This window comes from Balearica regulorum, chromosome 17 (genome assembly GCF_011004875.1).
Source record: "Balearica regulorum gibbericeps isolate bBalReg1 chromosome 17, bBalReg1.pri, whole genome shotgun sequence".
Taxonomy (NCBI): domain Eukaryota; kingdom Metazoa; phylum Chordata; class Aves; order Gruiformes; family Gruidae; genus Balearica; species Balearica regulorum.
The window spans coordinates 1,834,037-1,848,628 of NC_046200.1; positions in this window are offsets into that span (position 1 = coordinate 1,834,037).

Here is a 14,592-nt window from a genome sequence, read left to right on the forward strand (position 1 = left end):
CCTGCTCTCCAGGACGCAAGCCACGTAGGTCTACCGCATCTCGATTTTACACAGCAGCGTACTCTACTATCACATAAATACACCCTCAAAGCTTCACTTCCCCATCTGTAAAATACGACTAACAACACTTCACTACAACCTCGCGCGGCTGCTGTGAATATTCAGACAGAAATTGTTGTGCGGTGCCCAAATGCTCACGTACGAGGAAGCCATTAAAAATTCCAAACATAGGTACGAGGTTTTTTCTAGGGGCACGCAAAGCTGTAATAAATCTATTTCAATCTCACTTCTCATGCAGGTCACTAAATCTGTGCCTCTAATATTAGGAGTGTGCTGGCTAACTGGCCAGTAGCTATACAAAAGCCTTTTCTCTCCGAGTTCAATCAAAAGGACAACAGCATATGACAGACCCCTTGTATCTTTTGGTATTTTAGGCTGTCACAGCAGGGACCTCCTGCAGTGCCGGGAAAAGAGGGTTTTTCTGCTGGCCAAGCTAAAGCTAACAAAAATACCTAATGAGTAGAAGAGCTGAGAAGCTCATGCATTTAGCTATGTCTAAAGTAGCATGTGCATACTGAATGCGGGCATGAAAAATTCATTCCAGAGATGCTATCGGATATACCTTCAAGTGACTGGGTGGACTAAAAAAATACTATTTTCGGTAGCTATTTTTACTTCAATTAAAAATATTTGGGGGAGAAATTATACCACACACACACACACACCCCCCCATCCCCATTTTCTCTCTAGAACTGGAGAAAAGAAATTCTGCCCTAGAGCCTGAACACTGCCAGTGACTTGTGTCCTGCAAGCTTCTGGTCTGACTCTTCCCTTCCTCTCTCCAGCACTGGTTTCTCTCCCGGCTAACCTCCATCCCTCGCACCCATACCACAGTTTCCCACCTGAGCTTCCCATCGCTGACCCCAGAGAATTCCGGGGGGGGAGGAAGACGCGGTGGTTTGAGGAGCTCTGTACAATGTGGCTACACCTCTGGAGAAGGATGCAGCGAGTTAGAGAAGCCCTGCCCTGTCCTGGGAGAGGAGGAACTGAACAGGCTGGGAATGAGCATGAGGGTGATGGACATGAGGACACACCGTACGCGGCGGTTTGGGCATGCAGCGTGTGGCACTGGTGCGGAGGAGCATTCCCTGGAGAGCTGCGGGTGGGAGAAGCGTGTGACAGTATGTCACATCAATATTACTTGAGATGCCTATTAGACTTTCAGCATGGAAAATATCCCCTGCTGTTGCTATAAAATAGAAAATGCATCCCTGCAAATGAAATAAATTGAATTAAAATGTCAAATGGTATCTACCAGCTGAAGGTGATAGTCACTCCCCGTAGGAGGAACAAAGGTAGAGCAGACCCTTCATCTCTGTTGGCGCTTTTGTTCAAAAAAAAAGTAGCGCAGGGAGAAAAAGCTCGAGATTCAGTCCAGTATAAGAGACTACAAAGTACTCGTACCGAAGTGCTCTATGCTGCTGGTGTAACGTGCTTCAGAAGACACTTGAGAGGCAGCGAGGAGCAGTAAGGCATCACCAACGTTTGGTCTGGAAAGGATGCCAGTAGGCAGGCCAAGGAAAGCAGTCAGAAAGGTAGAGAGACTACATAAACATTGGGTAATCCTTGTTCTTTTTCTCCAGGACAATCCTAGCCTATAGGCTTGATGACATATAATTTCCATGCTTAAGTATCTGTTAATTAAACACACAATATAGAATTACTAAATGCAAGCTGTCTGAGCTCTTAAGAAAGCTAGAGTTCCTGCCATTCCGAACAGAAGGATACTTGTCTTGGATTCCTAAACACGCGTTTTGTGAAAAAATGTCCAGTGTGATTACATGTGTCACATCTCATTAGAGAAGCGCTGTAGTTTTATTTATTTGACCTTCAAGCAAAGCTGAAGAGGGAGCTGCAGCAAATGCAAATATATTAAAGGAAATGTCCTTTGAAAGAAGTATCTGTTAACCTTACCAGTGTGAAGGGAAACCTGCTTCTGAAAATCCAATATTTAATCAAAGCCCTCTGTAATTAGGAATCTTGGTTCCATGATCTTTAATCCAAAAAGGAGTATCCTTGATGGATTACCTGCTTCAATAACTCTGGCAAAGCTAAAGATTCAATAAAAATTGACTTTGTCTTGCAGCCCACTGCTGACTCGCTACACGCTGCAAAGAAAGAGCACAGAGAGTGATTTTACAAACTCTTGTATGGCTGAAGACTACTAGAGCCAGGATGGTGAGACTGGGTCCTTCATCAGCATGGATTGGCGTGTTCCTTCCCTGCGAAAATTCAGCGCATCATCATTTATAATATTTAGAGCATCGTACACTTTAACAGGTTCAATTCCTTCTTTATTCAGGGGTGTCTTTACAGAAAAGCACTGCCTGATAGTGACAAAAACGTACACTTCACGACAGAAGGCGCCCAGATGCTCTGTTATGCCCTTGTTGAGTATACAGAGGTATCTTCATTTTCAAATTCTGAAGAAAACTTCCACTCAGGAGTTTTGGGAAAACTTTCAGGAGTTTCTTTCATCTGCATGACTGGTGACTGCAAATCTGTTTAAAACTATCGTAACCACTGCGTATGCATCTGCCACAGACGGTCTGAGCTTATTAGAGAATAAGGAGTCGTTCATCACCACCTTCTCCCTACATCACGATTTTCAGCAGGAAAGTGTATGTAGTGAAAAGGTTCAACAGATGCATGATCAGGTCAGGTTCCAATTAACGGATGTGTCATCATGCAATAGGCAAGTTTTAAATAATGCGGAGCTCAAAGCAGTAAAACTACGTAAAAGCAAAGCCTGGAAACAAAAACTGTTATTTCATTAAACTTAAAATACAATTTGACTCTGTCATACCAATGTATATGAGCTATCTGCATTAAATTGTGTTTAATTTAACTCTAGAACTATAGGGCCCAATTAAAAATAATGAGGCCTGTCTCCAACTGTCAGGCTCAATTAGAGATAATGGGAACTGATAGCTCCTGGAATAGATTCATTTTTGTCTGATAGACGAACTGGGGCAGGGGTCTTGGCAGGGGTCATTGGAATAGACCCGGCAACAAAACATGGGTCATTCAAGCTTAAGGAGTCTTAAGGAACCTAGTTATTAAATAAGGAAGTAGGAAGTAAATCAAATCCAAAAGCACATGAATAACCCCAACAGATTCTTTTTTTCTGTTACATACCCATATATTGCAATTCATCTAACCATTAAACTGCCTGTTCTAAACCAACAAAATATATAACGCATGAAGGTTAAACCTATTTGACAACACAAAAGAGAAACTAAGAAAAATAAGTGCCCAACTTCATATTTCAGTGCCAATTCTCAGGAGTTTAGCAGGATCAGTATTTTTTCTTAGGTAATGCTCCAAAGATTGTAGTAAAATTGCTGAGCTTTTATTTTACGTACGTTATAAAAAAAATAAATCCAGGAAAGATAATTTGAATGTATTAAGAAACCTAGCTGTCTTGATAGATGTTACAAACGCTGAACAGATTACTTCCTATTCAGCAATAAAAATAGGAAAAATGTGTCGGCTTTTGCTAAGCACTTTCAAAGATGTAATCAAACAGTCGGACAAATTCAGAAACGCGCCCGAGAGAAACAAACCCATTTGTCCTTGAAGAAACATGAATGGGTGATACGGCGCCTGACAACTTTTAGGCACTAGACAGTAGCTGTCATTTTAGATGAGTAATTAATCTTGAGCGGAGGGGGAGATGGGGAGCCCTGTCGACGGTTTATTCGGCTAGAATGACAGCCAGTGTCTGTGAGCACCACGCGGACCCTGCCTGGAACGGGTAACCTCTCCCAGGCAAAGCTTGCCCGCGCATCCATTGTCAACAGCAATGACTCCGAGGTTTGCATTGGGCAATCCTGACACGCCGTGCCTTGGCTCGCCTTTTGTTTCTCTGTGAAGACACTTTTTTAATCTAATGATATCTTTCTCAATGCCTAACGATGCTCGTGCAACGTGCCGCCGATGGCATTTTATCCTCGGCGCCCCTCCCCCTGTACACGTACAGGCCTGCAAGGTCATGCTCTGCGTCCTAAACCTGTTCTCCGTGCCTTCCGAGGAAAGAGAGAATAGCTGAGCATTTGAACTTCTCCACCGTGTGATTTATTCTGAAAGAACGTGCAAATTTATAATTTGACCCATTCTTTTTCTCCATACTTCCCTTCTTGTACACCAAGAACCTCACAAGGGGACTCTCTAAGGCCACGTGAGAGCGACACAAACTCGCCATTGCTAAAATACAACATAGGGTTACCGGCAATACAAAGGAACAACTTCGTTCCCTTCCTCCAGTGCCTCCTCGTGGCTGAATGCACGGGGAGGCAGGCACTCACCCAGGCTCTGGGGCACAACCTACTTGACTTCACCCATATGTCTGTTCACTACTCAGTGGCTACACCAGATGGGAATCAACACGGGCAAGAAGATCTTCGGAACCTGAGCCATCACTATCTCTGCATCTGTGTAACACACAGGAGAACAGGGCAGAGATTTCACTTACGATCCTTAGCAATGATACAGTTTTAAAAAAACTAATGAAAAAAATGTATGTATTTCCTCTGGTCCGAATATATCCAGCTCACATCACGCAGCACTTGGGAAAACAGAAGCACTGAGGGTTTGGAGAACTCTGTGGCACCTGCACCCAGTACAAAACCTGCTCTTAGGATGCACAGCTGTGTGTCTCCAGTGGGAATTCAGGTGTACGGGTACAAGGATATGTGTACGTACTCACACTGATGTGAGGTCTTGACTGTGGAAGGTAACTACCAACTTACAGAGAGATCTCTGTGGCCTTGTATTCATATACCTGTATAAATATATATACATACACGGGTACTTTAACCCCCCCCTAAATATTATGAATATCTTAAATTGTTGCACCCTCCAGCTGGAAGAATCGAGTGTCGTGCTAGCTTCGTTCTCACTTGAGCCCTATGACTTTGGCCAATGCCAAGAGGTACAGTCTGTTCTTCCTAGTTTTGTTGTTTCTAACTTGTATGTCTGGCTCAATTCAGGACTTGGTATCCAGCAGTACTTGCAACATGCTGAAAAAATGCGTTACTAACTTACTTAGCAAAGACATCCAGTATTAGTAAATACTTCAGAAAACGTGGAAATCTGTACTATGCCAGACCATACACATGGTCTGTGATAGCGCTAGGAAAAGAGATATTATTTCCCAACCACCAGTTTAGACCCATGACTGGTATTCCGTACGCTTTGCTACGTTACTCGCAGTCATGTAAATAAAAGTTTTGCTTTTGTTTCTGGCTATATTTTTGCTCTTTATTCAAAGCTCATTTTCTTTCCCACTAACCAGCTTCCCCAGCTCTCCGGAGCTCCCCTTGCAGCAGGTTCCCGCAGGAGGCGTGCAGCGCATCAGCCTAGAGCGAGCAACAGGGGATGTGCGAGATCGGAGCAGGCAGTGCAGGCAGGCCAAGGAGAGGCTGCTCTCCTCGAAATTGCTTTGAAATTTTCTTTGAAATTGCTTTTCCCATACAGAAGATAAAAACCACGACAGAGAATGAATTATCCGGTTCCCTCAGCTGCTCAAAAATGACCCTCCTCTACACATATTAGGAGGGAAAAAGAAGAACCTTTGGCATCAGTTCTCAATATTCAAAGGAAATGGTGAAAAAACGAAAAATATGATGGGAAAAGGCATTTGGACTAGATTTCTTTTTTTAAATCATAACTTGAAAGGAAGGCAACAAAACCCTAATTTTACACACTAGAAGACAGTCTGTAAACATTGTGAAATTTCTGGGGTTTAGGGAGCACTTAAATGTAAATATTTTTCAGTTTAAAGAAGTAATTTTCTTGCTACATTCCTACATTAATGGGTAAAATATGACAATACATATTCCAATCAGAGCCCTGCGTAATAAACTGAACTACTTCAGACAATAGTGCACACTATGACGAACAAAATCGTAAACAAAGATATAGATGTGCATTCAAAACAATGCTTAAGCAAACCCTCCTGATTACTTCATATATTAAAATTTTAAGTTTGGAGCATCACATAGGATCAACTGAAGTGTTTTAAACCGTACTATAGACCGTTACAATCATGAAGCAACAACCCTGACAACACTTGTGAAAGTGCTGAGGGTGTGACAAAATGACAAAAGCCAGGAAAATCAGATTTAACATAGGAACTCCATGTTCACACGACATTGAACTATTTTTATGTCACCCGATGGCACAGTGCCATAATCTGGAAACACCTGGTATTTTAAATTAGACACTTGGCTTCACAGAAGGATACATGGCATTCAAAGTCACATATAGGAAAGCACTGAAATAATCCATGCAACTGGCAACCAGTAAAGACGAGAACGAATACATCAAAATCTGTTTGCCAGGTTGGCCAGGCATAACATTCTGAGGCTGAGGAAAAGAAAAAAAGAATTCACTTCTCCACACAGCTTGCAAAATGGTGCTACAATCCTGCTTATACAGCACTGACGTGAAAGCAAAGCCAAATGCCAACTGCTAGATTTCCATTCCCACGTATCAAATGAGACACAGAAGATACTGTTATTTGTGGTCAGTTCTGCCTCCCTCATGAAACCAGAGATTCTTTTGACTTCAATGGCCAGGACTAGACCCTTGGATTCTTTTCAATTTCACAATAAAATCAGCCTGCTGTAGCTTGATGGTGTAATCTTTCTTAAAGGGCTCGGAATGGGTACGCCTGACTTTCTTCAGCAGGTGCATCTCCTGAATCGGTTTCTGTTGCTCCACAGAATGCCCTTAATTTGGAATAAAAAGTGAGATGTTGCTATCACTTAAATCTGAAGGCTGCCACCACTACAATAATCAGACGTTTATCTTACACTGCCATTTGAAGAGAATTTGAAATACAAAGAAACTCAGCAGGTGACAGATGAATTCCCCCCGGCCCCATCTTAAGAAAAACAACAAAAAACCTTATGGAAGGAAGAGAAAGAGACACGTAATTCATCTTGAAGATACTGGAGATTTTCTTTTTTTCCTGTGGAGTGGTTCTAGTTTTGAAGAGGCTGCACAGGAGCATATCGTAGCACTGGGGCACTTCCCATCATCATTCGGTCAGTCATCTATGTACTGTAGCAGAAACTGCCAAACAATCAGTTTATTCTCTTGTGATAGTAACCCAGGAAACAAATCTATGATGACACTGTTACATGCATTCGTGAACTTAGTGGCCTTGTAGGTCACTGGACAAATCTCTCTAAACTGAACTGTTGACAGTTCTTTGCAGGGTTCCCCACAGGAAACTGAAGGTTAATTGAGCATTCTTTCAAACCATGAAATGCTTTTGAAAATGTTAGTTTTAAGCCTCGTAGCCTAAAATCTGATGAAACAGCGTGTCTGTACTGTGGTGTCTTCCAATTAATGAAATTAAGAATTTTGGTCAGGGAAAGTACAGAAATGGTTTCATTAGATTTCATGTAAACAGGGAACAACACTCAGGTTGTGATATTGTTTAGAACAGAGATGCTGAGGTGGCAGGATACCTGCTAGAGAAGCTGTTCATAACAGAACTGACCACTTCTTGATTATGTTAATTTGATGATGGCCTTATTAAGAGAAGGGATCTTAAATCTGCAGTCTTAGATCCTTAGAAAAATATCTACATGCTTATCTTCGCTCATGTGGATAGTCTCACCGACTTCAAAGGAATTATTGCAGTGTTGGTTTCTGCAGGATACTTCCACCTGTAAGGTTATAGTCGTGCAAATACTCGCATCCTCAGGACCAGGAATCCCAGAAAACACCCAACATTCCTGAACAACTGGCAGGAATGTAAATTTGCTTTTATGAGGTATGATACATACAAAAAAACCAGTTATGTATTCACCTAAGATTTACAGAAGCTAGGAAGAAAATGGAAATCAATTGTTCTGTCACAGATTATGGAAGTCCTTTATCATGCTGTGTTTGGGCTTTATGCATTCAGAGTATTACCCTGACATCCCCTGGGTGTTATTTTTTATTTGAGATAAAATGTGTCAGCGTATATGCTGAAAATATTGCAGAAATTGAAACCAAGAAAAAATTGTGTATGTGTTATTAATGTTTTTCTCCAGAAACCCTGAAGAACACTTGAGTATTTCTAGTCATGGTTAATAAGCTTAACACGATCAAGAAGATTTGAGTTCTGCAAAATTTTAAATCTCTAGCTAGACTTTGGCTTTTCTCTAGTTGTTGTCTTGTCACTGCATTTCTCTGTAAGAAATACCAGTTTAAATGTGGCCAGATTGTGACCTTCAGGCCATGCCTGTCTCTTGGCGTGGCTCAGCACGTAACGTACTGGGCAAACTTAATTCCAGGCTGTCAAGGTTAGCCACTAGAGCAGCAAGGTGGCCCAGAGTGGGCTCTCTCTGACACAAATCAGTTATGTGTCCATCAGGTGTCCATCACTGTGTGAAGCAACCGACTTTCACTCTTTCAAGTATAAGACTTTCAAGTCTTTCAAAAATCTAAGACTAAGATTCAGCTGTGCCTCCGACGGAGGCAACGCATAACCCCTCAGTGACAACTTTCCCCGTGTACTTACATAGTCAACGTTCATTTTCTCTACGACAAAAAGTTGTATATTTACCCAAAGCTGAAAGCAGGTAGCTGTAAAGTTTTCCTTTTTTCTTCTTTCTTAACTTTGCATCTACAAAAAGGAAAAACTTTATGTGAGCATAGGTATAGATAAAAGCATTGTCATTACTGCACAGCACAACCCAAGCAGATTTGCTGAAAACAATGAGGAATATTATCTTAGGAAAAGCTCATTGGTAAAGAAATAGGTGAGACCTACGCGTGATTCTCTGCAGCGTTCTTCAGCTGTAAAGAAACTGCAGGCTACAAAAGAGCAATAGAGAGATCAAAACCAATGATTTTGTCTGCAGCACACTCTGTTGCTGAAATAGTCTCTTTCAATGACGAACTCCATTGTAAATGATATCCATCAGCCAGCAGCACATGGATTTCCTTCTATATTTGGAAAAAAAGAAAAAAGAGATAATTTTAAAAGTATACATTTTATCCCCAAAATGCAAAATAAAAGCATTAATGCTATGCTTACATGGGACAAGGATTAGTTCTGACTTCAGTGTTTAAACTTAGGACATTAAAAAATCAGGGTAACCACAAGTTTTTACTCCAACCTTTTATACCTACAAGTTTTTAAGAAGGGGAATTACCTTCTGCCTGTACTGATACTAGTTGTCATACATGGCACAATATCTACAGACAACAGAATAGTTCAAGGAAGCAATTTCAGCTTCAGCCCCAATTTTTCTCATTTCTACCATCTTGTATTAGGCACTGTACTTCTGAAAGTAACCATTTTGCTGGAGGCTAAGTAAAAATACACTAAAACTACATTTCTCAGAGACCACTTTCTCGTTAATGAAATTTTGAGGGTTAAAATTTGCTAACAGCCTGTGATAAGAGCAATTACGTTGGACATTTGAAGTGGTGGAAAACATGCCAGCCAACCAGAATCTTCTTGTCACAACACTCGCTTCATAATATTGTATATAGTAACCGTTACACTGCACAATTACACTATCTATCAACTATGTTTTGCCCCCAAATAGACACGTATCAAGGCAAAATACTCTTGCAGTCCACTCACAAAGATAAAATTGTGCTGTGCTTAGCTTTAAGTGGCTAAATTATAAACGGTTTGTCAGGTTTGTGTGTCCTAGTGGGTCTGGTTTCGTGGTTCTGCCAGCTCTTGAAGCGTGTATAATAATGGCTCTGTCTTATTTCTCTTCCAGGGGCATTTAGGAGCCCCAGACCCATTTTCCAGGCACTCTGCAAAAGTAGAGTAGTGAGATGGCTTCAGCCTCAAAAGAAATTACTTATCGAATATATAGTTTTGTTTAGTATTTTAGAGAAATTGTAAGACAGGTGTTACATATAATGAGAACAGTTGAGGTAAACAGAGCAGCTATCCCCAACTGATTTTTGTTTCTAATTCATTTTCAGAATTATTCAGTAACACTGCATTCCAAAAACTACATCTTAACCCAAAGAAAAATTAAGTTGGGGTACCAGCAGAGAACCTTCTCCTTCTGATGACACCCCTCACCCTACGGAACCCGGACACACTATGATGGATTACATAGCATGATGGGTTTAGTTCCCAAGTATTAACAATTTTACATTAAAATCACCGAGTAGGTCAGACGGCAGTTTTAACTTCATGGCTACACAGGGCAGCAGTATCATATTCATGAGGCTGGAGATTAATTTCTTACAGGCCAGACCGCCAGCGCTTCGCACAGAGCAAGACAACTTTCTCCCTGCTGAACAGAGAACAGCAGGCATTAGTTGTCATAACAAGGACAGTTAGAAGCTGCCAAGCTCCTCCTAAAGGAATCACCATTTGTTTGTGGCTGAAAGATGCCACAAAACAAAACAACAACAACAAAAGAGTAAGAAAAGTAGTAATTGTCTTAGAAAGCAAAAACGGGATCCTCGGGAGTGAAAAGCAGGTTGCCATTTGTTTGGGATACTGATTATGAAACTTTTCAACAGTAAAGGCATTTCACAATGTAGCTTTTCCCAACCAAGCCAGGCACTAGGACCTCCAGTGTATTCCCCTTACCTTAGCCCTGAGGAAGGCCTTTTTGTCCGTTACATCCATGCATGTAATCAGTGATTGTGCCTTTTGTAAAACTCAGATTCACCATCTGTATGCTCCCAAGTGGCCAGGCGAGTGCTAAAACCCCATCCCTATGGGATTAATCTGCAATTTCACACTAAATGATTTTTAAGTATAATTTGTTACGATACAGTATTCTAAAATAAATAATTTAAAAAACCCCAAACGGTCAGTGCTTTTGCATTGTAATAAAACGAGAAAGTTTGTAAAGTTTCCTGTATTTAAAAAGGGTTGTACGGAATCCACTTGCGCATTGGTTTCATTCAGATATGAATGCACATGTCTCGGGAAAAGAACCTTTGGGCAATTGAAATAGCAGCTTTTTATTTCTAAGGGAAAGAAGACAAACACAAACTTAGGCTCCGTGCACTGGCAGGGGGACGCAGTGTAACGTACTTCCCATCTTGTTCAGGGGCCGAGAATTTGCATGATGAAGTTGCAGTTTAAAATGTAAATAGAGTATTTCACTTTTGTACTGAGGGGAATGAAGGGATGAATTGCAAAGGCAGTGGGTAAATAAAGGAGGAGCTAAAGAATCCACTCTTTCACATAAAACAAAGCTGGCTTGAAGTGTGCAAGGAAATTATTCCTTTTTAAGAAGCACTAACCGCTTTTAGAAGCGCCCCATTTCACTAAACAGAGGGCACTGATCTTAATTCACATCATTATTGTCTCCACACATTTTAGATACTCGGCTGAAGACGGATGAAAACTAAAATCAGAAAACACGCCAAGCAAGGAGTAAGAACATCGAGGGTCAGGACATGCTAATATCCTTTTACAAAAAAGATGATGAGCAAACACGCTGCTGCTTTTCAGCCATGCTGGGTTCAACACAGAAACCGAGTCCCAGTCCAAATTGATCTGAGGTGGGGGAAATATTTTGATTTTACAGCCTGACTAGATGGAACACAGAGGTCAAAGTCGTCACAGAGTTCTCATAAATCTCTGGGTTTGAGGGTTCCTCAACTCTCCCTTACTATTTATTTTTTTTTTACTTATCTCCTAAAGCACACTTGAGAATGCAGAAAATAAAATAAAGTTGTTTTATGATGACCTCAGCTGGTAGCAAAACGAATTCAGTCCAACATCCAAAGGAAGCTACTGCAATTGAAGTCTATGGAAATTTGAGTTAATTTCAGGAGAAATTCACACACAAGGAAGCCAACACCTTTACAAAGCAAATTCCTCTTTTGCCTCTGTTGTTTTATTGCATTATTTATTTGCTACAAACTAGTTACTGCAAAGAAAGGAAGAATTTAATTGCTGAACACTGTCATTTTAAAGGCTACGTGTGATTTTACATGCCATCAAAATAAATTTGATGGAAATTGGATTAATAGAAATACCTAATACAGATTTCTCTCCTAATATTCACTGTAAAAATAACTTCAGTTGTGCCAGGTGAACTTGCCCTATTCCTTAACTTAGACAAGACTATAAATGAAAACAGCAGTTGTCTGTATCTTGCATTCTCTCATTTTAAATCCTGTAAAGGAACCCAGCTTATGGATATAAGAAAACAATACACATCGATATACCTTTTCATGGTGTTCTCTTGGACGGTGTAATGTCTCTGGTGTAACACCAACTGGTGAGAAAACACCTAAACCAAGGAAAGATTGGCTACAGTCAGTCTCCCTATATCCAATCATTAATTTGCAGTTTACCTGCATTCAGACTTCGAGCTGACATGACATAACACAGAACAGTCAAAGAATTTCTGACAAAATGTACAGAAGTAACAGCAAAAACAAGCATGGTAACTTCTAAGGCCAAGTGCTTATTGAGGAAACTCTGCTTTTAAAACTGTTTGGTAATTTTAAGTGTTTTAGCTGGTAACTGGCAGACTCCACCACCTGCTCAGCTTAGCAGTCACAAAAACCCCAGCCCGCAAATATTTATGTGCGTGTTTCCTAAGGAGTACTACACAGCACCGTTATGGAGCCAGAGCAATTTAGGTGGGAAGGGACATCCAGAGGTCTCTGCTCCAAGCAGGGCCAAAGCAGATGGATTTGCTTAGACCTCTGCCCAAATTCTGAGCATCTCCAAGGGCAGAGACTCCCCAGCCCTCCGTGCCCCATTGCAATGTTGGACTACCCTCATTGTGAAAACTTTCTTTGTAATATTTAACTGGAGCTTTCCTTGTTGCAACTTGCCATGTACTCTCCTAAGTGTTTGGAGAAGTAAGCTCTTTATCCCTTCACATTTCAGTTTAAGCTCCCCTAGTGAGCAAGATGGGTATAAGCCACCCTCATACTCCTTACCTGTTAAAATCTGGCCCTTCCAAGCAGGAGGTATGCAAATCACCTGAATGAGAGAAACGAATCTGCACACTGAATGTACTGCTACAAGGAAACCAGTCAAGCGAAAAGTTCAACACAATGGCTCGAGCAGATTCCAAGAGAGTCTAAAAGAAATGGTGTGTTTTATCTTTAGCCTTCCTGCAAATATTAAGCTACAGGAATGCATTGAAAAAAAAAAAGCATTTTTTAAATTACAAGATAAGTATTTAACGACTATAAGCGGGCCTTGTAGTATGTTACAAAAATGGCACAACATATCACTGCAATTAAGGGAACATTTGCAACTGTGCAAACTCTACGCCTAAGGCTCTAGCAGTACTATGACTTTTTCTTTTATTCTGCTTTTCAGTTCTCCAGATGTGCCTGGTATAGGCCTTGATGCTGAGAAGTATTGATTGCTCTCCATTTCTATCGACAGTAATTAACAGAGAGAGATTTGATGCTCAAAGTGAACAGACTCTCATTAAGAGCAAAAGAAAAGATCTCCCATCTTCACGTTCCATTCCCTGTATACCATGTGGTAAACTGTCAAGCACAAAGAAATAAATTTCTCATGAGCCTTCTGGGTTTTCATTCTGCAAGTATATTTAAAGTATGTCCACATTTATCTTTTGCTATGCCGAGTCCAAAGCACCTGCTTTCATCACTGATTTCAAACTGCTTCTACATAAAGGCCACCCTTCATGACCAGTAAGGCTGGAACCTGTTTTCATGATGGACTTAACAGAAAATCTGGTCTCAAGAAAAGACCCGGCAAGTCCAGACCAAACACTTCTGGGGCTGACACCCCGCCAACACGGGCTCTGACCCTGGTTCAGCTGTTTCACCCCCCATCTCTCCACACTCCGAGTTACGCCGTCCTAAACTCAGGCCTTTACTGCCAGACTTCACCGTCTGAGGAGTGCACCGCACTTAAAAAGCCTCTGGTGAACCAGGCAGTAGATGTATGGTTGTCAGAATGCGTTCTTCTATTTCCTATTTATTTTTTAGGTATTAATTTAGTTAAATAAAGAGCCCCAGGCCCATCAGGCACCCTGCAGCCTGGTCTCCTTCTGGCCCCCCCCCAGCCCCCCCCCAGCCCCCCCCCTCCCCTCTGGCCCCCGGGCACTTCCCGCCCTGCCCGGGAGAGGAGCTTCCCTTCCCTTCCCTTCCCTTCCCTTCCCTTCCCTTCCCTTCCCTTCCCTTCCCTTCCCTTCCCTTCCCTTCCCTTCCCTTCCCTTCCCTTCCCTTCCCTTCCCGGCCGCCTCTGCCCGCCCCACCCCGGGGAAGGCCCCTCTCCCCTGCCCTCCACGGGGGCAGATCCCCGCTCCCCGCCCGGGAAGCCATCTCCCCCCCGCGGCCCAGCAGCCAGCGCCTGGCCGGTTTCCTCACGCCCCAGCGCCGCCGGCCCCTCACCGCTGAGGAGGTGGCGGGACGGGCGGCACGGCACCAACCCGTGTCCACCGGGGGCTGCCCCGGCTCCCTCACCCGGGCGCTGCCCGCCGCCGGGCCCGCCTCAAGGGGGACTGCCAGCCGCTCCGCTCCCGGGCACCTTCCCGCGGAGGGGCAGGGAGGCCGGTCCCAGGCACGGCGGGCCCAGCGGCGGGGAAGGCG